General features: G+C 42.3%; 1 protein-coding gene across 4 annotated transcripts in view; it reads left to right on the top strand.

The window, feature by feature from the left end:
• Window positions 1-8796: 8796 nt before the first annotated feature.
• Window positions 8797-26418, top strand: part of USP54 (ubiquitin specific peptidase 54) — a 94004-nt gene continuing 76382 nt past the window's right edge. For 2 of the 4 annotated variants that reach the window (XM_081864200.1, XM_081864199.1), the window contains exon 1: window positions 8797-8941. The gene's annotated coding sequence lies outside the window, so the exon portion shown is untranslated. The remainder of the gene's footprint in view (window positions 8942-26418) is intronic. The other 2 variants (XM_081864196.1, XM_081864197.1) reach the window with 2 other exon arrangements.

The raw sequence follows: 26418 nt of genomic DNA, 5'->3' as shown, positions 1-26418 counted from the left end.
TCTTAAATTCTTATATTCTTACTCTTGAACCTAGTTCTGTTCCTTGAAAGGAGTTGGGCAGCTTGAAAGCACCTTTCATCAATTATATCTGAAAGGCCTGCTGTGTTTGCCTTACACAGAAACAGGGATTGAGCTAATGTCTTCCATGCATTGAAACTTCAAAGCACAGAAACGTCGTGATGCGGGTGGCGCTGTGGTCTAACCCATTGAGCCTATTGGGCTTGCCGATCAGAAGGTCGACAGTTTGAATCCCCGCGGCGGGGTGAGCTCTTGTTGCTCTGTCCCAGCTTCTGCCAACCTAGCATTTCGAAAGCACACCAGTGCAAGTAGACAAATAGGTAGAGCTGCGGAGGGAAGGTAAATGGTGTTTCCGTGCACTCTGGCTTCTGTCACAGTGTTCTGTTGCACCAGAAAAAGTTTAGTCACGCTGGCCACATGACTCGGAAAGCTATCTGTGGACAAAGGCCAGCTCCCTTGGCCTGTAACTGAGATGTGCGCCACAACCCCATAGTCACTTTTGACTGGACTTAACCATCCAGGGATCCTTAACCTTTTACCTTTTACTTCTTATTAATGTGTGGGAAGGCAAAGGCAGGCAAAAAGAGTAGAATTTTGGTAGGCCTGTGGAGTACAGAACACCCCCAACTCTGGAAGGATTTTAGCAGAACAAGTCAGACTGCTCACAGTTGCCACACAAATTCAGTTACACAGCGCCTCAGCCAAATTCCACAGTGCATATTGGATGAGTAATTACTTCCACATTCTACTGGAAGCACACAAGCATCTTCCAGTAGCCCTGAAGCAAGTGCAGACTCGGGGCTTTCTTCTATTTCTTCTTGTTAAGTGTTTGCCTTAATTATTTTGGGTCCCGCAGAGAATCTCAAGGCATTGCCTCCACGGCACCTCCAGTTTCTGAACGGGTCAGTACACAAGCACGATGACTTAGAGAACTGAGTGACTCTTGTGGTGAAGAGGCAAATCTTTTGAAAAATATGTGCATCTCCTTGTAGTTTTCAGATAAACATATATACTTAAAAAATATATTAATAACTTGGTGTTGCAGTTAAAACATATTGCAGATACTAAAAATCCCAGCTCTGTCAAAGGCAATAAGCAAAAGATAGCTGAATGAGGCTTGGACTGCCCCCTATAGGCTTCACTGATTATTTATTAACTAATGAACGCAATACAAAACAGAATACTTTGCAGCACTACCCAAATCAATTCAAACCATGCCCAGCAAGTCAAGTAGCCACAATAGAAATATTCTAGAATTTAATTCTCGTTTTTATGATAGTATTTCATAAAGAGCTAAAACAGAAGAAAAATCAATAAAATGCCATTCTTCAAGCTGATCTACACCTGGCCATTCTTGAGATCTGCATATCCTTCTAATTTAAGCATTGCATGAATATACAGAACTTTTGGCAAATTATCCTTCAATCAAACTTCGTCTGCAGCAACGTTCTTGTACATTTGTGTACAGGGGGAGCTCAAAAGCAGAAGTGATCCACAACTGCACTCTGGTCTGAGTTCACCTGTGAGGCAGGCGAGGAATCCTTCCTTGGGGAAGTAACATACCAGTCCTAAGGTGTTGAAAGATCTGCCTAGGCCAGCAGAACAGAGGCAGCTTGTGCTGGAGAAGACTCCTATGGCAATCTCACAAGTGCCACTGAGTCTCTTTAGTCCTATATGCAAAGTTGAAAGTAGACAGCAGCTACATTTAAATCATCTATTTGAGATTATATATTCTAATTGCGTATGAGGATAAGTGCAAAACCCATTTAATCATTACTTCTGAAAACAACCATTGCTGCTCTGCATTGAGAGGCTCTACCACGGGCAACCTTCCTGAAACTGGTGGCCTCCACATGGACTTCTGTGAGTATATGTGTGTCAATCTGAACGTTTTCTATGGTTTATTATTGTAGATCAGTGCTTTTTTTCTAAAAAAAAAATGTTTATCGGTACTCTCATTTTCCTACTCATTGAAATACTGCCCCTCAATGAGGCCAAACTTAGTTTCACAAAATGTTTAGGGGTATGCTTACCCCCCCCCGAAAAAGCACCTCTGTAGATCGCTGCATAAGTAAAAAGGTTGACATAACTTAGTATGACAGGAGACCCTGCCTGACTTTGGGAACCAGTCTGATCTCCAAAACATGTCCTGGAAGGCATTTAGAAACACCCTAAGCTTCTAATACTTTGCATAAAGGTCAGCACATGTAAATCTAGCTACCATTAAAATTTACTTACCACTTGAATGGATACCTATCAAGATTCATAGTGGGATAATTTTGAGACAGGAGGCGGACAGGAATGGCCAGTTTTGTCAATCCATCCCTAGAAACCTGTTCTTTCAACTGTTAATTAATCAAGATGGGCAAGGTTGGGAAGGAAGCAGGAAACTCTGGGATAAGTTTCATTAGCAGTGTAAAGATGTGGAAATTATAGGACTTGTTAATCTCAAAACCCACTGCATTCTCCTTTGGAATGCACCAACTAAAAACAGAACAAAAAACACTAGATTTTGAATGCTTAGTTAGCTCTCCTAGCTCCCACAAAGAATTTATGCAGGATTCTCAAGGAATCCAACACCTGCTTTGTCTTAAGGACAGATATACCCTTTCCTTCCTCCTCTTCTCTTTTTTTTTTTTTAAATGATATTTATTAAAGTTTCGAATAAACACATATAAACACACACAACAATAAAAACATACATAAACCAACAAACAAATCAAAAACAAGTATACATTCAAACCTTTTTTTTCTAAACCTAATTTCACCGACCTCCTCACACCTCCCCCTTCTGTATTCTAATCTCATTTATCTTATCAGCAAATCCATTCCCATATTTCCCATAGTTTTTAATAATTCTATTCTTTTCCTTTAATCAACGCCCCTGCAAACCACTATTTTTTAAACCCATATCTTTTTAGCCTTCATTAATTTTATAATGTTTATTAAGATAGTCTTTGAACTTCTTCCAATCTTCTTCCACTGTCTCTTTGCCCTGGTCTCGGATTCTGCCAGTCATCTCTGCCAGTCCCCTCCTCTTCTCATCTTTCTATTAGTGTGAGTTCTGTAGCAAAATTGCCACACTCACTTCTGTAGGCTTACGAGAATAGTAGAGATTCTTTCACTCTTTATTAGCTCAAGGTGTGTCTGTATTATAGGATTTGCTGCCTGCTTACTTTGTATTTTTGCTGTCTGAAGCAGCATTTATATATTCTGTCCCTTTCATTTGATATTATTATATCAAATGGTTTATTAACCAAGCTTTCTTTATTCATTTTGTGTAAGGACTTATTGTGGGCGTAAGGTTTGTTATAAGAATTTAAGGACACAGATATATAAATTAAATGTACAAAGCAAACACATACATAAATACATAAACTACATGCCTGAAACAGTACAGGAAGACAGTCCTGAAACCATTTTGACTCTCCCAAACTGACCAAATGTTTCTCCGCAAGGAGAGAGGAAATGAAAAAAACCTCCCCATTGTCTCTGTGCTCACAAATCCTGCCTTAAGGGCACATTTAAGGTGTGAATAGGGTGAGCCTGTGACCTGTGACCTGGATTCAGGAATTAAGTTGTTATAATAACAGCAGAGGACGAGATGGTTGAACAGTGTTCTCGAAGCTACCAGCATGAGTTTGACCAAACTGCGGGAGGCAGTGGAAGACAGAAGTGCCTGGCGTGCTCTGGTCCATGGGGTCACGAAGAGTTGGACACGACTAAACGACTAAACAACAACAACAATAACAAAAGAGTGGCCAAAACCCAGATAATGCAATCAAAGCAACCTGCCAGACAGGAGATAAACAACATACTCAGGATTCCGTTTTAGACTGTGCCCTGTGATGTATGTGTGATATATTGGGGGAGGTGGTCCTGGGCTACACCCCTTCTGTGATGTATGTATGATATTTCTGGGGGTGGTCTGGAATTTGAGGGTGGGCAATTTAAAAAGTCTATATAAGGGCGGGCACACCTTTGTTCTGGGTCCTCCTCCTCTCTCCTGCGTGTGAGGGGAGCTCCCTGTTGCAACAGCTTTAATAAAGATCAGGCTTACTAGCTTCTTTGCTTCTCAGTATTCTCTGGTTGGCCTCTGTTATTTTCTCCTACCGATGGAGAACCTACAAAGGACTCTATAAGGGCTCTTGTGTACCCCATAAGGGAATAAGGGCGGATTTCGTTTACAACAGGTTAAAGGTATACAAATATTCATAACCAACGGACATCCTAACTCTAGCAAAAGATCCCAAACACTCTGGACACAAACGTGGGCTGAGACACATACAGCTGTATTGGCTGGAACTGATGGGACCTGAAGCCTGAAACATCTGGAGGGAACCAGATATGGGAAGACTGGTTAAGAGCAATTACATGCACAAAGCTAGAATTAAGCAGTGACATTATATAACTCGGGCTCACACTGCATGTGATATGGACTTCAATCCCTCTCCTCCATTTTTTGAAAAAGTTACAATCTTCCTCTGTGGGCTGGAGGTGATGGTGAATGGATGTCACCTAACCATTCATGCTCTGCTTATTCACTGTGGCTATAAAAGATACAGGATCTCCCTATTTATTTATAAAATAGTTTTTATCCTGCTTTTCAGCCCCACACAGGAACCCAAGGCAGCTGAATTTACAATCAACAGTTTTAAACATAGCGTAAAAAAATTAAATGGAATGTTAGAAACCCGAGCCTTTTCACAGAGGGTGAAAAAAGAAGAACTCTACAGGATCAGACCAAAGTTCATGATCCTGCTTTCCACACTGGCCAAACCAGAGGCCTCCAGGAAATTCACAAGCAGGGATTAAGGGGATTAGACCTTTTCTGCCGTTTCTCCCCATCAAGTGATATTTACTGTTGTACTGTACTGCCTCTGAACCAGGATGATTCACTATAGCCATCACTTTCACTAGTACTGACCTTGGGCAAATGTACTGATGGCATGCTAGGCAAAATGGCCTCAGCTGTGAACAGGAGAGGGAACTCTGCATGCTCAAAACTCTGCGGTTTCCCAAAATCCAAAAAACGAAAGTGAGAAAGCCACATGCCCCTAACAGAAACAAACAGCCCACCCAGACCGCACATGAAATGGCCACTAGGTGGATCTAAGACAGGCATAGGCAAACTCCAGCCCTCCAGATGTTTGGGACTACAATTCCCATCATCCCAACTAACAGGACCAGTGGTCAGGGATGATAGGAATTGTAGTCCCAAACATCTGGAGGGCTGGAGTTTGCCTATGCCTGGTCTAGGACGGTGCATAAAAGGAGAGCTTGGAACAAATGCAGAAGTGAGAGGGGCGGTCAGCTAAGCTGTCCACACATAGCACAAGCCACCTTTTAATCACAGTGGAAGAGAAAGCAATTGTGCTGGATCTTGGAGGTAGGAAAAATTAGGGCAAAGAAGCCGTGGGGTGAGTGAGGATCCAGGAAGAAGGGAGGGAGAGGGAAGGGTAACAAGTGAAGCAGCGGCACCCAAGAGACATGGTGCAACAGCAGAGAGAAATAAAGGGTGCAGGAGAGATAGCTGGTAGAGAAGAATCTGGAGGCAGAATGTCTTCCGCACATACACACAAGGCCTCCCTTGTCACAACTAATAGTCGTTGATAGATCAATCCTCTAATACAGGGCTCCACTGGGCTCCAGGCTGTATCTGGCTCCTCTGCCATGCCCTACTCCCAGCTCACATGCTGCTTCCGGTCCATCATCCTGTCTGAACATTGCCTAGGAGAAGGCAGAGGAGGAAGAAAGATTAAGCTGCCCTTCATTCCCCAGACGATCAAGAGCGAGAACAGGGACCGATGGAGCGACTGCTGCACAGATTCACACATGAAGGACTGATTGTGTGTGTGATTTATTTCTGAGTAAAATATGCCCAAGGGGAACAAATTTATTGAAGGGATCTAGGTGAATATTTTTGAGGTGGGGAAAATTGACTTGGGGTGATCTCCAGGTAGGAAATTAATTTGGGACGAACTTATTGATTGCCGTCAGGTTCTGGTGGCGGTATGTGTGGGAGAGAGGGAGAGAGAATGAATGAATGGATGAATGAATGAGGTGCATGCCTGTATGAATGAATAAGTGAGAGGTTGCTCATGTGTGTGATGGTGATGAAATAAAAATATGATCCACCTAGATAATATCCCACTAGCCAAGTTACACCAGCAGAACAGGTGAAAGCAGGATGGGGATGTGGCAGAGCTACAATTTATCCTAAGCTCCTTCATTTTTACTGACAACGATGACACAACTTCAGGCCAGATCAAAGGCCTGAATAAAGATCAAAGGTAAATATTTTTCCTCCCTTTGAAGTCAACAAAGCAAAGAAAAATTAAAATTAAAAAGCTGTCTTCCTGCTTCTTGCCATGCCAATGTGGAAATGAAAGAGAACAGGATAATGTGTGGACCCACACCCAGCCACGTGACACCTCATGCGGTATACAAACGGCACACTGGGAGGCCACAAGTGAGATGAAAGGTGCCATGGCCCTTTCTAGAAGCTATTTAATTTGTTTCTTGTTCTTCTGATACTACGTGGGCCTAGCTGCCACAGAGATGCATTAAAGTACCCAAGCCAAAGAAAAGCCCACGATCCTGAGGTAACGCTACTTGGTGATGAAAGGATCTTAAAACTGCTTCACTCGGTAAATACATTTGGATAAGTGCTCCTGAAAATTTTAAAAATTGAAATGTATTCAACATACTGCATTTTGTAAATAAATTATGAGTACCACCAGGTACTTGAAGCTATATGCTTTTTCACCTTCTGGTGCTTTATTTCCTTCCATTTTAAATTTCTCAACCTGAGGAATAATCCACAGTTCAAGAAATATGGATGGGAAATACATCAAGAACAGGGGAGACTCATCAAGGGAACAAAACAAATCTGCAATATAGACGCATTGCTAAAGGGGGGGGGGAGTGTGAGCAAATGAGATTTTAATCAAATTTCCCACTGTATGTATAATATTTTTGTTTCCTCTCCAGACGTAAGGTTATCAGCCTCATAACTACAGCAATCCTCTTCAGAGGTCAACAAGGGAACACACCTGGCATTCTTCTAGCAAACGTGTCTTTCAGCCTGAGGCATGTTGATGCACTCAGTTGTGGGAAGCATAATGCACCGTTTGTTTATTTATTTAGATGAGTTATATTCCGCCCTTTGCATACATCACAGGGCAGTTTACAACAAGGCAGGTTATGACTGGCTTATTAGTTCAGGGGCAGGAAAGCAGGTTGGGTGGCCTGTCTGTCCATGGTGGCAGTGCTGAGCAGAGAGCTCCAGCCTACACACCTAAAACCCATGGCTTTTTTTTCCATTTGGAAATCACCAAAACTCAGTTCCAGCACCTCTCAGGTGGGCACCATGACATGGTGAGTTCTGGCACCTTTTTTTAAATAGAAAAATAGCACTGCTAAAGCCTCACCCGTCTTAATAATACAGGACTTGCCCCTGATGCATACATTCTGGGAAGAGATGGCATGCTGGAGGCTGCCAAGTTCAGATGTGCAGGCCATTACTGTTGCCAGACTGCCCTCCCTAGTCTGAATCACGGTCAGTCTGTGTATGCTGCTGAATGAAGCTCTATGCCCACGTCTCAATTTCCTGGCCTGACCATCTATCTACTTGTTCTCCCCGACGTACACACATTTGGTGTAGGGGCTGATACAAGTAAGATGGCAGTGCCAGAGCATTTTGGGTTTGCAGGTGCAAAGTTCTGCTGCTGCATCATTCACCATCCCTGCTGTTTGCCCCTCAGCCCTGGGCACCAGGCCTGCTGGAAACAGATGTTACCAGTATACATTTCTGAGATAGAATCCTAAGACATACACAAAATTTAAAAATAATGCGATCTCAAGGACCACCTGCACATTAGAGAGCAAGCTTTCGCCGCCAGCCTGAAGAAAGGAATGGCGGAAATGATGTTTGAGGTAGAATCCTATGTTGCAGTTATTCAATCTTTTATTCATTCATTGTATGTATACCTATAGGCGCCAGGTAAATACGTTCCTTTTTAACCAGGCCTTTGGTTGACCTGATTGACATCCTATATACTAAGGTTACCAGATTTTTTCCAATGAATCCGGGGACACTTTTCAAGTTCAATGTATTTTGTATGGGGACTGATGTGTAAATCTGGGGACTGTCCCCGGGAAACAGGGACGTCTGGTAACCTTACTATATACCCTTTTAAAATGTGGCTCTTTTGGGGCAGATGTTATTGGGTTGTTGTTATTATTTTGATTTTATATATTGCGATCTTTTCTGTGAACCGCCCCGAGACCTCCGCATATAGGGCGGTATATAAATTCAATAAATAAATGAAAACAATAGCTAAGGAGAGAAACTCTTTGCTGGCTAATTGCATCAGGAGGATGCAATCAGGTCGGCCCCCACAAGAAAAGGAAAAGAATATTGTTAGCTTATTCTTTGCTGAGAAAACAGCCCCTTACAAGAGAGCAGAATAGAAGGCTGGTATCTTCCCAGGACCAGGAAATCACAGGGCGCTCCCGAGCAGCCCAACCACAAACACCCCGCCCCCAGGGGCGCATCTGGCTATTAACCAGCTGTTTAATATCCCTTCCATCTCCACAACTCTCTATTATTTATATACGCTCTGCAGTAGCGGCGGTGGGCCTCGCTGGCTCTCGCGATACTTGGGTTCCTTTATTCCCGCCGCCACATTCCCCCCCTTCCACGCCCCCCCCCTCTCTCTCTCTCGCGGGCCGCGTCCCCTCGCGCCTGAGCTATCGCGAGAAGCGGTTGCCTTGGCTCCCCGTAGCTATAGCAGTAGTGACACAGCGGCCCGAAGGGCGAGGGGGGCGGGGAAGGAGGCGAAGCCGCCGAGGAGGCGAGGCGAGGCGATGCTCTTCGCGAGAGACGCTCCTGAGGGGGAACGGGCAGGGTTGGCCGGCGGTGAGTAGGCATAAGTTGGTAGACCCCGTTGAAACTCCTCGGAGCGGGCCGGCCAGAGGGCCTTGCTTCAAGCTGGGCCGGGTCGAAGCCGGGGAGCCCAGAGACCTCGGGTGGGGGGGGGAAGAGTAAGGCGGCGCGCGACCCCCCGGCTCTGATGAGGGTTTTTTTGGGGGGGGGGCGGGATAAGCACCCCCTCCAATTCCCTCGAAATATGGGGAAGGTAAATCCCCCTCCATTTTCACTCACGTTTTTTGGGGGGACATTGTTCCCACCCCCGTCGTTTCAGGGCGCACCCCCCCCAATATCGTGCAAATGCTGAACTAGACTCTTAATCCCATTCCTCCCCCCCCCCCCCAATCCCGGTGTGGGCACCTTTTTGTTGTTGTTGCTTTGTCACGCTACAGGTGTTAAATGGGCACAGCATAGCTGGAGAATGCAGTTGTCACACACAGACATATACCCACACCCCGAAACGGCAACAAAACACATCCTGTTGAATAATCTTAAGGACTCGGATTCATCAGATGCAGAAAAGTGTTATCCTCATTTTGTCGGGCATGTTCATATGGGTTCGGGCAAAACATTGGCTCTGTATGGTATGGGCTATTTCGTTATCCTTGTTGGTATAAATTTGGGCTTTAGCAGGCCAGCTACTGCTACTTAACATTTTAAGGCCTCCTGCAGCCTGGACCTAACTTTTTAAAATACCTCCCACAATTGTGTATGTGTGTGCGTGTGTGTTATCTGGCAAGAAAAGATTATCTTTGTGGCATCTGAAAGCCTACTGCGGTCCACAATGCTTATGCGACAATAAACCTGTTTTTAAGGTTCCGCAGATCTCTTTTGCTCCATTCTGAAGGATCATGCTTCTTTCATTGTTCCCTGCTTCACATTATGCATTACTAGAAATGCCTGGTAACCTTTAGGAATCTTATAATTTGAAAACTGTGGATTAAGGCTGAAATTACAATATATAGACAGTATTGAGCTATTCACTTTCCTCATCTTCCTAATAACAAGGCAGGGGTATTTTGAAATAAAGGCTGTTCATCATACTGTATGGCATTGGCTTCCAAACTATTATGCAGATTGTTGAGTTATTTAGAAGTTTATCAGGGTTTTCTTAATGGGAAAATGAGTAATGGCAACCAGGGTTCCTTAAGTTTCTGCAAAGCAGGCTCCAGTCTTTTCCTGTAAGTAGATCCACTGCCAGTGGGCTGCAGAAGGTGGGAGGGTTTTGCTCTTCCATACAATGAAATCTCATCTCCCTCATGATTTGTAGCTGCAAGAGAGTATCATGTACAGTATTCGCCATTCAGAAAGAGTAATGATGAACACCGTGTGTGTGTGTGTGTGTGTGTGTGTGCGCGCACTCTGAAATGTGTTGTGCAACTCCAGGATCTTTTGGATGAGTTTGATCTCAGGTCTGATTTAAGTTCTAAAATTTCATTCCCCTGACAGGGGGACCCAGTTTATTTCCCCAGACCTCTCAGTGGGTTTTCATACGATCAGCTGTGGTATCTTTTTGATTTATTGCCTGGGTTAGGGACACTGTTTTACAGCAGTTCTGTTCCCACTTAAAAAACTGTAGTTTAAATACATTATTGTCTTACAATATGCTATATAAACAGCTCAAAGAAAGCCACCCTAGCATATAAAATAGCTGCATTTCTTGTTACTGTGTAGTCACATCTACATACACGTGCAAAGAAACACAATGCCTCTAGTATCCCTTTTCAAGATTAAACTTGCAGAAATTCTCTCACTGTAGTCCTAGGCACACTTATCTGGAAACAAGTCCAACTGAACATAGTGGGGCTGACTACTGCATTTTATTAGTACAGTGGTACCTCGGGTTACATACGCTTCAGGTTACATATGCTTCAGGTTACAGACTCTGCTAACCTAGAAATATTACTTCGGGTTAAGAACTTTGCTTCAGGATGAGAGCAGAAATCGTACTGCGGTGTTGCAGCAGCAGCAGGAGGCCGCATTAGCTAAAGTGGTGCTTCAGGTTAAAAACAGACCTCCAGAACGAATTAAGTTCTTAACCCAAGGTACCACTGTACTGGTTTTGTGGTTCTTGAAGGGACCCTGGAGAAACATTTTTTGAAGGGTTGTGGGAAATCAGGTACTGTATTTATCAGTGTGTAATTCATTTCAAATCCATCTTAAACTATAGCTGGTATTTCAAGTTGAGCATTTTCTGAAGGCATTGACAAATTACAGTATCTTGAATTCAGAATTTAAAAATTAAAGAAGTCTACCTGCATTTATTATTACAGTACCAACTAGCTTCCTCTGTCCTCATCTAACATGATGTTTAGCACACCCATGCAAACTAACTACAGTATAGGCATGAATGGAATCTCATATTCAACAATATCCTGACACATGGGGGAAAATTCCATTAGTTTTGGGTGACCTCATAGTCTCACTAGAGATGCACCAATTAAATCAGTATATCTTCTCTGTAATGTAAGTAGTATCACATCTAAAATATTTATGCAGTGCAATTTGATGTGGTTCATTACCTGCCCATGAAGAGCAGGGGGCAGCTGGGTACAGTTGTCTTGGGCCATGGTGGGCTAAGCTGGCCAGGGGCCCTCACCAAGGGCCTACTGGACTTATGCTGTCATGCCAAAAACACCCTGGGCCTCCCAGCCGACCGGGGACTCTTGCCTCAGTCAAGCTCTGCACAGGCCTGGTTCATAAAGTCTGTCCATGGACTGAAGCATAGTTTTAATGTTTAGAGCTCTTAGCCATTGTAATTTAGGAGTAGATTCTATTTTGCCAGTTTCCGTCAAACATTATACACCTTGTATAAAAAGTCTTTTTGGTCAAGAGAAGTCCCCATGAAAACTTCAGAAAGTTAGATTCCTTCTATGTATAAAAACAACAGCCACCTTCCATTGAATGCAGCTTCAAATTTCATGAATTTAAACAGGGGAAATGGTACCTTAGACAACTTTTGTATTATTTAGCCAAAGAGAAAATGTCCCCCTGAGCTGTATTTTATTCTTAGTTAAAATGTACTGATTGCCTTTATACAATAAAAATCATGCAGAGGGTGAGCACTTTAGTGTCATCTGTTCCAACTATCTACAGAAACCTATCCTCTTTTTAAAAAAATTCTTGCTAGGATAGCAGCACAATCATTTCTTTTAATATTCAATAAGGACAGGACTTCTGCTGGGCTTGAGAGAGGTTTGGCAAAGAGTCCTCTGCTCCCTGGAAAATGAAGATGATGGTGGCTGCTGCAGGAGTTTTGCCAAGTGCTTCGCTTCTCTTAGTGCTGGGCCGAGCACCACCATCCACTGCTGCTGTGAGCCACCACTGTCCAGTGCTGCCTGCCTCACTGCCTGTCTCCCATAGGGATGCCAGGATTGTGATGGGGCAGACTGTGATGATGGGAAGAGAAACTTCACAGCAACTTCTACCTTGGTTTCCCCAGAATGCCTGTGGGCACATGTGGGAGAGTATTTTTGTAACAGAGTTAAAAGGAAAGAGAAATCTGGGGCACACATAAAATGGCATATAAGAGACAAGTGACAAATAAGATCAAGATACAGAATTTAGAAGGAAGTTAAATGACTCGCTTGTGAAGAGTTTTGATTTACCAGTGTCAAAACATTTTCATAAAGCTGCTGAATAAACTGTTAGACAGTAAAACGTCATTCTTCAGTACAGTACAGTCCTAGTATGAAAGGAGCTCTGATGTAGGCGGATTCAGCTCTGCCTGAGATTATGTCTGCTCCCTCCCACAGGTTCAACAAAGGAAGAGGTGTTGTGGCACCCTGTTGCATTACAAGTTATGTTGCTTTCACACCAGCTTTTTTTCTTGGAATGTTTCCTAATACCAGCTGGAGTTGCTGAATCAGGTTCCTCTTTTGAGTTTGGCTGCAGGAAAGCGAGTTGCTTTTCCTCAGCAATGTTTCCCAAGACACTGTTTTCTGAGGAAGGACACCAGAACAGCTCCAACTCCTGCTGTATCACAAAGTGGGCTCCACTCTTCTTGCAAGTCACTGCCCCACTGCCATGGGGCTGGAGAAGGTGGGAGGGTTTTGCTCTTCCTTACAATGAAGCCTCCTCCTTCGTGACAGATCCCCCATCAGCTTGCTGTGAGATGGAGCATGTTAGAACCCTTTCTTATCAGCCTGTTTACTAGTTAATTCCTGTGCTGCTGTTTGCAGGTGCGAAATCCATGCATGCATGCAACCAACAGGACAGGAAGTCATAAGGATAAGCGGGGGCAATCTTGCTTCCCCATCCTTCTTGGAAGTTAACCAGTAGGCACACACAAGTAGGAATAGTGTTCTAATGATAGCACTGCCAGATCATCCAACCCTGTACAGTTTTACTGGTATACAGGAAAAATCATGTGGGTGAATTATTAATTACTGTTCTCCACTGAACAACCAACTGCTGTCTTGGAACCTAACTTTGCCATTTACTATGTGTAAGCATGCACCTGACATAAAAAGCTACATCAATTTGTATTGGCACAAAATTGGCCTAATTCGTGTAATCAGAGGTTATACACCAGGGATGTAAAGAGCTTTTTAAATGGACAAGAGTTGTTGTTTTTCTTTCAGTCTTCATGGGTACTAGGGACTCAAATCCGTTAACACAGTGGGACTTTTTTCTGAACAAATATACATAGGATTATGCTGCATGACTGACAGTGGATCACAAATAACTAGGTATGGTTGAGCAGGCAGGCTTATTCTTTTTTGAAAGCCTGTTGTATCCGTTTAAAAGGAGGAAAATCAACATGTTCTTACATACTTGAAATCCAGGATGTGATTAATGAGGGAATAAGAAGACTGCTTGTTAGGGGGGGAAACTGTGTTGCTTCTGTGTTGTTAACAACAGCTAAGGATGCTTTCTGCTGGAATATAATTTTGAATAGCTACATTAAAGCTTGTTTCTTAGTTATTTCAGTGCAGCAGGATTAATTACTAAAGCTGAAGTCTGAATACTATTTTGGAAGACTTTAAGTTTGCAACTAAAAATGTTATTCAGGAAATTCAGTGATGATAGCTCTGTAGTACTGTATTCTTGCTGGGCTGATAATGAGTTCTTTAACAGGATTACATATTCTGCCTGCCCAAGACAGTCTGTTTTGCTAGTAGATAATGTATTCTTCCCTGTATCAGAATTACATGAACATAAAATCTGGATGCTGGTTTTAATTGGCCTAATCATATGGAGTACCGTATGTTGTTTCATTAGGGTAGAACATGTGTCTGATGCCCACCTATGCAGGGAAGTTTTGAAAATGTCATCAATATTCAAACTATTCAGTAACAGGAAAAATACTCTTAAGTACCGTAATATCATACTGATAAATGAATACTCTTGGATCACTTATGTAACTGTAATAGAAACTAAACATTATTTCCCCTTTACAGCATAATTCCCTGCAAACGCACAAAAGGGAGGGCACTTTCTCTTTTAGAATACAGCTACATGGTTAAAGGTTTTAGTCTCCTGTTCTGAAGAATGATTATGGCTGCTGTTCTGTAACCAAGGATTAGAGTCCTAAAAATAAACCAAAACAAAGCTCTTAAAAATTTGCAGGTACTACACTCCTTTTGTTGGATCAGTAAATCAGTGAAAAGAGAATTGCTATGGGCATCATGGGCATAATAAAGTGATTGCTTTCAGTATTGTTAGTACAGAAAATGTATGCATAATTTAATTTTCAGATTTGAATTTTTTTACTTTATGTATCCTCAAAAGATCAGATAGGCAGGGCTTTTTTTTTAGCAGGAGCTCGGGGAAACTCAGTTCCGGCACTTCTCAGGTGGATGCCGTTGCCGTTCTAAGAGAACGAGGGAGACATTCATGGTGCGTTCCGGCACCACTTTTTATAGAAAAATAGCACTGGAGATAGGTAATAACAGTTTGTCTCCAGAATCTTCTGATTATCCCTTAAAATTAAATGCTCATGCAAATAAGATTTCTCGCCTTGTTTCTGAAACACTATAATATGGCCCCAGCATAAACCCTTGTAGCAAAGTCAAAACTGAATTAGGCAAACATACACTGTAGCCAGTTGTAGGATCAGAGTGGGAAGGGACCTCAGAAGTCATGTGGTCTATCTCCTACCCTGACTATGTAGTAAATGTGCTCCTGCAGCATCTTTGAAAGGTGGCCATCCAGCCTTTGCTTAAAAATGTCTAACAAAGGAAAGTCCACCGTATTCCAGTACACTACAGCATATTTCCTTGCTGATCAAACAACAAGGGTGCCAACTTGAATAAAATGTTCAAGGAGGGGCAGGTAAGCCCCACCCTCATAATCGATCACATGATGTGGTGCATGCACACCGTTTGAAGGGCAATGACCATCAATCTTGGGGCCCCCCTCAAATATTTTAGGGGGGCGAAGGGATCTTGGCCCCTAGGAGTTAGCTCCTATGTCAAACGGCTTGTACAATAAGGAAGTTCTTCTTAATGTTTAGTCTAAATAACTTTCTTTCTTGTATCAGGAGCCATTTCGGTTATTCATCAGGAAAGCTTGCGCAGATGAAAGGGATAAAATGAACAAACTGATTTGCTTTTAAACCGATAGATAGATAGATAGATAGATAGATAGATAGATAGATAGTACAGTTAGTTTAAGCAAGGAATATGCCACTTATTGGGGCCTGAATTATTTAGTTTAGATGGAAAACAGTTTGACAGAAACAGTAATTCAATAAGCCGATTCATGAAGCAGGTGTAGTAACCCTCCCTTCATTACTTCCATCAAAGTTCAAGTGAGGCAAAGGTCAGACCAGTTAATACAGTTGAAACCGAGAATTCTAATGCTCACTCAGAAACAAGATCAGCACACTCAAATGAGAGTGAAAAGTGTAGAGCTGTTCAGGTACATACTTCAGGTTCTCCGTTTAGCTGTTGGTATAATCTTATCCATTAGGCTCTTCGGACTGTCAAGCAATGCTTCATAGAAAGCCAGGAATCTGAGTCAATATTGTTTTGCTGTTCTTCCTTTTGTGATGTCCTAAGTGCATGTGCTGATAACCATGCTTGGTGTGATTGCTGAGATGCTACCACAGCTAAGATTGAGGTTTTTATCTAGGAAAACTAGAAAACTCCTCCCTCTGTCAGTACCTTGTTAAGGAGCTATGGTGTAGTTGGTGAAGACAACCAAAAGAGCATACTTCTCCCTCTGCATTCGCCATGTCCTCAAGTTAGTTTCTGAACACCTATTGTCCTTACTCTAGAAGTGAAGTGGTGTACATCTTTTCAGTTGTGGCACTGCAACGCTGAGAGAGGTCCAACTGGTCTCCTCTAGGTGAGCAGTGAAAACCTGATTATTTAGCAAGGCTTGCGTGATGAGTTGATACTGCTTGACTGGTCGATTTAGATGTAGTTTTAAGCGTAGATTTCTGTGTAGCAATCTCTCTGTTGCTTCTCCCTGACTTTGTAGATTATTATGGCTTATTGTTGTTTTAATCTTGTATAAACTTTGTTGTAGTGGAGGTCCTTGAATCCTAAATTTGTTGTATTAAATGGTCAAATAAATAATGAACTGCTGTTGGTTGATCATGTATGTGGGGCTAGCTCATCTTGGTTGTGACCTGGGTGAGCAAAGTATATATAAGGAAATAGTCTCAAGGCATATGGTGCAGTAATTTTGCTAAAACTAACATTTCTAGGTTTCATCATGTGGACGGTAGCCTCAAATGTTCTGTGCTGCTTTTAATTTCCATGAAAGAAATATGGGAAATAAATGTAATAATTATGAAAACAAATGTCCATTCCCTCCTCTGTTCCCATTACATTTTTGTATTACGTGAGAATGATAGCATACCTCACACAATCCATTGAATCTTTGATTACATTTTGTCTGGAGGGGAAAGAGAGTTCTGTCGAACTTGAAAGTACCTAGTTTTCCCAGCAAAAGTAATGGCTATGATGACACTATTAGCATTGAAAATCTTGATAGTCTCCGTAGCTTCTGTTGAGACTACCAATTAATTTCTCACAGCTGTTGAACAATCTTTTTTCTTGAACTATGAGCTATCTTACGTTAAACCAGTGCCTTGCCGTTAAAAAGTAGTGTATCCTGTTACCAATCCCTTGAGCCACCCAGATGCCTCTTTATCCCAAATCTTACTTGATCTCTGCTCCAGACTCTACCATGTCCATTTAACAACACATTAAGACTGCCTGCTCTGGATGTGAGTAAACGGTTGGTTAAATATAGAAACGGTTTCTTATTTAGTGAAGATTTCCATGACAAATCCTTGTGGATCACCATATAAACACAACCATATGGCCAAGTTCAGTATTATCTTAAAACGATTAGCTTGGAGCTTAATACTGTCATTAACTGAAAAATACACACATCATTTTATTTGTATTCCACCTTTCCATAGTTCTAACCATGCTCAAGGCAGTTTACAACATGAAGACAATTGCTTAATTACAAACATAACCAAAAGGAGCCTTAAATAATAAATAAAACATCAAAAAGTACATACCGAAATAGAACAATTTCCACATAAATAATAAGAAATAAAAGAAAGATACAAATGATTAATATCAATACCAGCATCAACCCTCAAGCGAACCCCCTAAACAGTATTCCAGCCCAAGATTGAATTCACAGCTTTTGCGACTGGCTTGTGTCAAGCTATTGATAATTACCGTATTTTTTGCTCTATAAGACTCAGTTTTTCCCTCCTAAAAAGTAAGGGGAAATGTGTGTGCGTCTTATGGAGCGAATGCAGGCTGCGCAGCTATCCCAGAAGCCAGAACAAGAAGAGGGATTGCTGCTTTCACTGCGCAGCGATCCCTCTTGCTGTTCTGACTTCTGAGATTCAAAATATTTTTTTTCTTGTTTTCCTCCTCCAAAAACTAGGTGCGTCTTGTGGTCTGGTGCGTCTTATAGAGCGAAAAATACGGTATATGTAAAAAAAGTTGCCGTAAGCATAAATAAAAGAACATTATCACACATTCATTAATTTCTTGATCTCATGAGATCTTATTGATTGTTGTTTTATTTAGTGTTCATTGATGATGTTTAATGGAACCTAACTGGAGCTTTTTTGTTTTTGTTTTTGTTTTTTTAAAAAAGGGAAGAAAACTGTTGGATAACATCCTTCCCACATTGATTTTAAAAGGTACTTCAAGCAAAGCAGTTCACACAAATGCATACAGTGGTGCCTCGCAAGACGAAATTAATCCGTTCCGCGAGTCTCTTCACCTAGCAGTTTTTTAGTCTTGCGAAGCAAGCCCATTGACGGCTTAGCGGATTAGCGCTATTAGCGGCTTATCGGCTTTTAGCGGCTTAGCGGATCAGCTGATAAGCGGCTTAGCGGCTTAGAAAAAGGGGGGGGGGAGGAAAAAAACCCTGCAGGAACTCGCAAGACATTTTCGTCTTGCGAAGCAAGCCCATAGGGAAATTCGTTTTGCGAAGCGCCTCCAAAACGGAAAACCCTTTCGTCTAGCGGGTTTTCCATCTTGCGAGGCGTTCGTCTTGCAGGGCACCACTGTACTTACTAACCCCTCAATTATACCTGTTTTGTTTATTTTTAAATAGTTTCTGGGATGGACAGACTTTAGTTGTGGCCAATTTCATACCAATTTGCTTGGCACCATTCTGTCTGTCGTTGAAACTGATTGTTACCCCTTCATTTGTATAAATGCATTATAATATGGATTGTTTTTCTATTCTATATTAGCAAGTGAGAGCAAGTATGATTTAGTGGTTTGAGTGCTTGACTAGGACCTGAGAGGCCAGGGCTCAAATCCTCACTCAGTCATGAAGATCACTGGGGGCCTTGTGCCAGTCATGGTCTGTCAGCCTAACCTACCACAGGGGTGTTGTGAGGATAATATGAAGAGGAAAGAAATATGTACACCACCTTGAGATCCTTGGAGGAAAAGTGGGATCTAAACACAATAACCCACCTTTTTATCATTACAGCAAGCTAGCAACTGATTGATTGCTCAAATTTATATTGAACTGTTTGCTCCAGTGTGTAACACTTTACATTTACTTAAGATGGATCTTATTTGCCTATTTGCTTCTTTTTGGAGCTGTTCACAATTTGTGTTTTCACCATCCTAATATAAGTAATCCGGGGCAATCTGCAAACTGGACTTCCTTTCAGCTTAGCATTTGCACAGATCATTTATTATTAAGTTAAATCATATGTTTGTCCTCATTATTTTTATGATATTCAAATATCTGTTTTGGTCCATTGTGTCTTTGCTGTAAGAGTTTTCAATTTCACTGTTTAGTTAAATCCAGAGACTTTTCTTCCCATGGAGAAAGTCTATTAGGTATATGCATGTCAACAGTACAGGTTGACAGTGTTCCAAACTCCCATTGTTCTAGGTGCATTTTGTGACAGGGAATTTCATTAGTGCATGCAATTTCTGAGCTCTGGGTGCAGTACTATGCCTAAGATTTCAGATTAAACTGCAGAATGGAAAGAAAAGAACCCTTTTCTGCCTCTCCCCTTCTAGCTACTCTCTGAAGACTGGAGAAGAGACCCTCTTAAGAATATTAGGGGGGTAGACAGGGGAAGGAATAGACCATGTGAAAATTGAACATAATATTTTAGCTGCAGTTTGTTCATTTTCAGCTTTGTATTATTATTATTATTATTATTATTATTATTATTATTATTATTATTATTATTATTAAAAAGCACACCTAGACATTCCGCTGTTGCGCCCATAACCTAGGTTTAAGGTGCCATTTAGCTCCTACCTTTCATATCTCACTTTCTAACACTGAAGTTGGAGAATCTTTTCAAGCAAATCTAAGACAACATTTGACTGAAATTTGTAAAATTTAATAGACACTATTGGTTAGATTAGTGCTTGTACTCTTTGGAATTGCAACTTCTTCTTTTGTTTAGCCAGGTTTCTCTTTCCCAGTTTTCTCTGCATGCTGTCCAGTTGAGCCTTTCTGTTTATTGATGTGTTTCAACTCAGAGAGGTATTTTCCAAGCAGTGGTGGCTGTGGTGATGTGCTACAAACTCATCTATTTTGCAGCGCTATGAAAGGCTCCATGTTTCTGTTGTTGTCAGCTGACTAGAGCCAAGGCCCTTTGTTTTTCCATTGTTTTTTCTACCAAGTGGGATGTTGATGGAATTGATTGAAATGTATTGAAGTGTTTAGTGCTGATTGTGGTTGGGAAGTCAGCTCTGAAAGGAAACTCATTGTTCTGAATGATGTGTCCTGCGGTTTCATTTTAGCTGTCAAAATAAAGATTTCTCTCCAGGGCCAAGCTAAAAAAAAAAAAAAAAAAGTAGAATTGCTAATTTAGCATATGCTTACAGGGCATAGTTATAAAGAGGAACAGCAATTATTTATTTTGTCCTCTTTTGATGTATTTTAGAATAAATATTAAAAAAGGTAAAGGTACCCCTGCCCGTACGGGCCAGTCGTGTCCGACTCTAGGGTTGCGCGCTCATCTCGCTTAAGAGGCCGGGAGCCGGCGCCATCCGAAGACACTTCTGGGTCACGTGGCCAGCGTGACAAAGCTGCTCTGGCGAGCCAGCACCAGCGCAGCACATGGAAACGCCGTTACCTTCCCACTATAAAGCGGTACCTATTTATCTACTTGCACTTAGGGGTGCTTTCGAACTGCTAGGTGGGCAGGAGCTGGGACGGAACGATGGGAGCTCACCCCGCCGCGGGGATTCGAACCGCTGACCTTGCGATCAGCAAGTCCTAGGCACTGAGGTTTTACCCACAGCGCCACCTGCGTCCCAGAATAAATATTAGATTTTGTAAAATTGCCGGGGGGGGGGGGGGCAAAGCTCCCAACAATGCAACAATTCTCTCACAAATTAATTTCCACCCTTTGCAGAGGCACTAGCCACAGTACCAGTATTTGGTACTGGTAGTGAGGGCTGAAAGTATCCCAAATACATGGTTTCCCTTATACCAAAACCATTATTTGTGTTTTTACCTCATTGCCTTGATATTATTTCCCCATCCATGTTTAGAGAGAGCTTATAAAAATAAATCTGATGACATTCAAATAGAAGCAGCTTTACAATTGTGTGTGTCTGGTTTTGGGATGTCAAACTGGAAGCTATTGCTGAGAGGTAGGTTGTAGAATTTTCCTTATCATGGAAATGTTTGTGAAGGTCTGATTACACAAGGTTCTTGCGTGTGGGTGCTTTCGGGAGGTGGGTACCTAGATCAGTATTACCTTAGTGCTGTCTGCTCACAAGTTCTTACATGTTCCTTATCTTGAAGCAGCAGGTCAGCACCTGCTGCGAGATCTTTTGTTGAATAGTCTTGACTGTCTTTTTTCCCTCCCAAAGAGCTAAAGTCTTTGAATATTATTGGGAAATTTATTTCTAGGTAAGTGTCAGTCAAGAAATTCTGCTGGAAGGGTGGGGGGGACTCCTTTGCTTAGTGTAAGATTGGGTTTAGCAAAGCTTGATGGATTTGGCTGCCAAGAAATCGGCAGCTATTTAACTGAGTCTTGCTATGCAACTTTAAAGATTTGCTGCGGCTGTGCTGAATCAAGTTCAATAGCTCAATGTGCAAAATAATGGCAATATTGTTCCATTCATATTAGAAAAGCAAGAGCTGAGAACTTGTGTACTATCAAATAGCTGTTTATTTCAACATCTGACTTGTGTAGTCAAAACAAAATTTCAGAACAGAACATTATGCTGGTAAAGAAAGTCGAGTGATAGATGAAGTCTTAAGGATTAAGATTAAAGTCTGTATTCAGAATCAAAGTTATGGCAAAATACCGGTAGTTTTGCTTAACTGGTTTAGTGATCTCAGCCCAAAGCACCCAGTCAGTTCAGAATTTAATGTCTGCATATCTGTCAGCATATAGATAACTTGCTCCAATAACAAATTGGCTCACTTCTCCTAATCTAACATCTGCAATGCTCTGGCTTACTAAATTCATGTTGATATTGGGGGAGGGGGGAGACTATTGAAAAACTGTGACAAGGACCTCGAGTGTATTTGAGAGAAGGGAACTAATCAAATTTTCTTTCTCATGTTTGTTTTTAACTTGCTTTATTATTGTGCTCAAGAGAAAATGGCATAGCATTAAACTGTTGTATGTTTTGAGTGTTTGAGAAAAAGTTGGCCATGTCTAAGTGTATTGCTCCTTATATTATGTAGATGCCCATTGTGTACATCCTGGAGGCCTAAGTAGGAGGAGATACAGATTAGGAAATTACGTGGATCGAAGAGGCTTCCTACCCTTGCAGAAAACAAACAAACAGAAGGTTGGAATGGCCTCCCCACCTGAAAATCCAAATTCCCCCCCAAACGTCTGCAGGTTGTGAAAACCCAATAAATGTCCCAGCTGAGTGGGAATTTGAACTTGGGTTTCCCTCCTCTTAGTCTAGCCCTCTAACCACAAGTTTCCATTGCCTCCTTTTAAATGATTTTATGTAGGAATGTGTGTGTGAGAGTTGAACAATAAAGCAGATCGTGTATAGGAGAGCTACCAACTACCCAGGGCAAATGTTTTCTTTCATCTGGAGAAAGCTCAGTGCCATCATCTAATAACTTTTTCATCCGAAACTTATGTTGTATCTCTTTACAAAAAATCCTGTGTGTATTCTTCAGTGGCAAAAATTGAAGTGAAATCACTGGGACCTGCTTTTTAAGAGATGCATTTTGATGACAATCATGAAAATACAACCACCTTCTAATTTTGTGTGTGTCATTATGTGTCAGAGAACTCTTGTCACTTCTCAGTCGAGCATATTTGTAGAGTCAAGTCTTATGGTTAGCTACTGTTTAAGAGATACAAAAGAAGTAAAACTTGTAACATTTTAGATGTAAAAGGAATTAGCCTGTTATTGCTGTGTTGTGTTTGGAGTATTTAACATGCAGGTTGAAGAACCTGCTTCCTTTCTGCTGCCATAGAGTATATCAGCAGCAGAGCACATGGGTAATCTTTGCTATCTGGGTAAGGGAAGCCATGTGCATTCCCTCAGCTTAACAAGGCCCCCAGTGAATGTTTTAAAGGACAATGTTTGTTCTGTCATTTTGGTGAAAAGAGCAAGGTTTTACCTCCACTGCCAAAAGTAATTTGGTGGGGAGGGGTGGAATTGTGATTTAAAAAGAAAAAGGGCCTCTTTCTGCCTGAGACCAGTTCATCTCTCTGCTCAGCAACAATTGTTCCTAGGACAAAAGGCTACTAAGATCACTCTTGGCTACTGAAATGGAGCCAGCCTCTAAGGGTGGATACATTGCAGAGGGGAAGGAAAGGAGTGATACCACAGTTTTAAAAAATCGATTTATAATGACCCCATAGTTTGGACAATAAATACTACGAGAACCAAAACTCCCTTTTTCTTTCCTTCTCCTGACAATTCCTTGCTGGTGTGTGTGTATAGTATGCTTGCCACTTTTTTATGCAAAACCTGTTGGGATATTGTCTGTAAAAGTTTGCTTTAACTTGGACAGCAGATCTTCCCACAGATTTCCTTAGCATATTCTAAAACTTTTAATGAGGAAGACGAGGCCTTCAGGCACAGAAGAACAAGCATGGTTTGGATTTCAGTTTGCTTTGTCAACTAAATAGTAGAGCAAGGATAACTAACATGAGGAGCCATTGTTAGGGATAATGGGGTTTCAGTCCTGCCCTCTTTTCTTCCCAACCCTATATGGCATATAACACCAGTGTCTCACAACAAATTTAACTGAAGAACCTGAAGAAAGAGACAATGCATGTGTTTTTTAAAACGAGGGGAAATTATTGTTTTATTTTAAAAAAGAAAAGGAGTGTGCAGCAGCCCCCAGTATTTAAAGAGCCCCAACCCCATTACATCATTAGAACCAGAACATAAACTGGAAAAGAGCAAAAAATATCAATGTTTGGTCCAGATCATAGGTCCATAGGTACCATAGACTGTATGGATGATTCACTAAATGATTGTAGGATGACGTGTGTACCTGAGCTTATGGCCTCAAATTCACTTTATCTTATATGCTGCTTTATTACAAAAATGATGACTGGACTACTGATCCTAAACGGAATAGTTGCCCAACCACCCCCTCCAGAACCCACCGCTCTCAAATGACTCTCAACTGCCTCGCATTCAAACTCCCTTTCAAATCCTCATCCAATCATCACTCACCACCAGAATTCCACAATCTCTCTTTCCCCCTCCCTCCTTAACATTCCCATAATAATTCTGATACAATTACCTTAATAACCTTATCACATTCAATATTTTATACACACTGCTCCCTATAACCATACTGTTCGAAGCACTTGAGCTTCCCATTCCTGATTCCTAGGAAATGGGTGGTGAGCAAACTGCAGGTTCTCCATCCCTGTTCTAAAAACCAGATGTCTTCTCCCAAATGATCCTGGGAATTGTAGTTTGTTAGGGGTTTTGGGGATTGTAGGTCCGTGAGAGGGAAGCAACAATGGCACGAATCATTTCGGGGGAAGTCATGTGCTTTAAAGGCACATTGGATGCAATGAAGGAATCTCAACTAGGTGATCCATGGCTGATGGCCATCCAAGCTCTGCTTAAAAACCTCCAAGGAAGGAGAGTCACTGCTTCAGGCCCTAAGGGCCTCTGGAGCAGGAGAAAGGAAGCTTGCTCCATCCTCCATGTGACAGCCCTTTATACTTTAGTTATTGAAAAGGCTGCATGGTGTGGATCTCATATCAGTGTTATGAGAGTGTAAGCAACACATTTCTCTCCCCTTTCTCCACACCATGAAGAATTGCAATGGTAACCAGAAGGCTGGAGTTTGGAGCCCAGCCAGGGCTGGCTGTGGGCAGGATCTTTGTTTTGCCGGGGGGTTGACTAGATTACCCTTGAGATCCCTTCCACCTCTGCCATGCTATGATTATATCAAGCAGCTAAAGGAACAAAAAGATGCTTCTGAAACATTTGGGGAATCATAGGCACATTCTCCCCACCAGTGGCTTCCGGCAAGAGCTTGCATCTTCCTTAGGAGAGAGGCAGTCCAGAACAAGGAGGGAAAGGCTCAGAGTTCAGGTAGGTGGAAATGCCAATTGAATGCCCTATACTATAGGAATGCTTCCTTCCCGTGTCCCCCACCCTCATGTGCCAGACTGGTGCTAGCATGGCTGGGAGCCAGGTGCCTGCTTATTCCTCCATTTTCTTTGCAGGGGGGAGCCTTTCCCCAACATATACCGTATTTTTCGCTCTATAAGACGCACCAGACCACAAGACGCACCTAGTTTTTGGAGGAGGAAAACAAGAAAAAAAAATATTCTGAATCTCAGAAGCCAGAACAGCAAGAGGGATCTCTGCGCAGTGGAAGCAGCAATCCCTCTTGCTGTTCTGGCTTCTGGGATAGCCGCACAGCCTGCATTCGCTCCATAAGACGCACACACATTTCCCCTTACTTTTTAGGAGGGAAAAAGTGAGTCTTATAGAGCAAAAAATACGGTACTTTGTTCTGACCAAATCCCTGAAGAGATGTGATGACCCTCAGGTACTGGGGCAGAGGGAAGGAAGGGGTCCTTATGAAACACATTTGGGGAGTCTGTGGCTTCCAGGAGGTGCTTTTCAGAAGCATTGCTCCCTCCAACAGGGGAGGCTGAGCATAGCCATCACAGCTAGCTGCCTTTGATAGGCCTCTCCTCCATGCAATTGTCTAGCCCTCTTTGAAAGCCATCCCATCCAAGATGCTCTTGTGGTGCATCTGATTCTCCTGTGGTTCCTTGCTCCTGCAAGGAGATGACTATGGTGAGATCCTTTGGTTAACATCTGTCTGGGCTGGAAAATATTAAAGAATCAGAGGACTGGTGAGCTTCGCTTGAAGCACAACTGATCAAAGGCAGGCAGATCTGTTAGCACCTTGATAAAGATGCTCAAACAGCAAAGGATGCTATCATACCCCGCAAGCATCTCAGAAAAAGCTCCCAAGCTGATGGAGAAGAGAGCAGTTAAGTGGTCAGTGGGACTCCAGGTTGCCGTTTCCAGATCCCACCACAGCCCTTCCAAGTTGCCCAAGAAATCAATGCCGCAACAGTTTTTTCCTCACGCCTCCTCCCCATGATCCCTCATGGGGCCTTCTCAGACATATGCTGTGTCTGAACCAGCAGATCCCACCAAACAAAGTAATTTGAGGACCCAGAAAAGGAGTGTGCACAGTCATACCATAAATAAGCAAAATAACTAAACAGGTACTAGAAGTCACCCCAGAACTGGTCCTACTGAACATCTTCCAAGATAACAATGCCCACTCGCACTAGAAAGAGCTCATAACCCACCGACAGCATACGATTCAATATGGCTAACTTAACCCGACAACACTCCTCACCCATGCACAAACAAATCCCACTGCAGCCAGGCAAAGAAGAAGAAGAAGAAGAGTTTAGATTTGATATCCCGCCTTTCACTCCCCTTCAGGAGTCTCAAAGCGGCTAACAATCTCCTTTCCCTTCCTCCCCCACAACAAACACTCTGTGAGGTGAGTGGGGCTGAGAGACTTCAAAGAAGTGTGACTAGCCCAAGGTC

Source organism: Podarcis erhardii, assembly GCF_964252035.2.
Source record: "Podarcis erhardii genome assembly, chromosome: 5".
Taxonomy (NCBI): Eukaryota; Metazoa; Chordata; class Lepidosauria; order Squamata; family Lacertidae; genus Podarcis; species Podarcis erhardii.
Note: the sequence above shows the minus strand (reverse complement) of the source record. Positions and strands in the feature narration are given on the sequence as shown.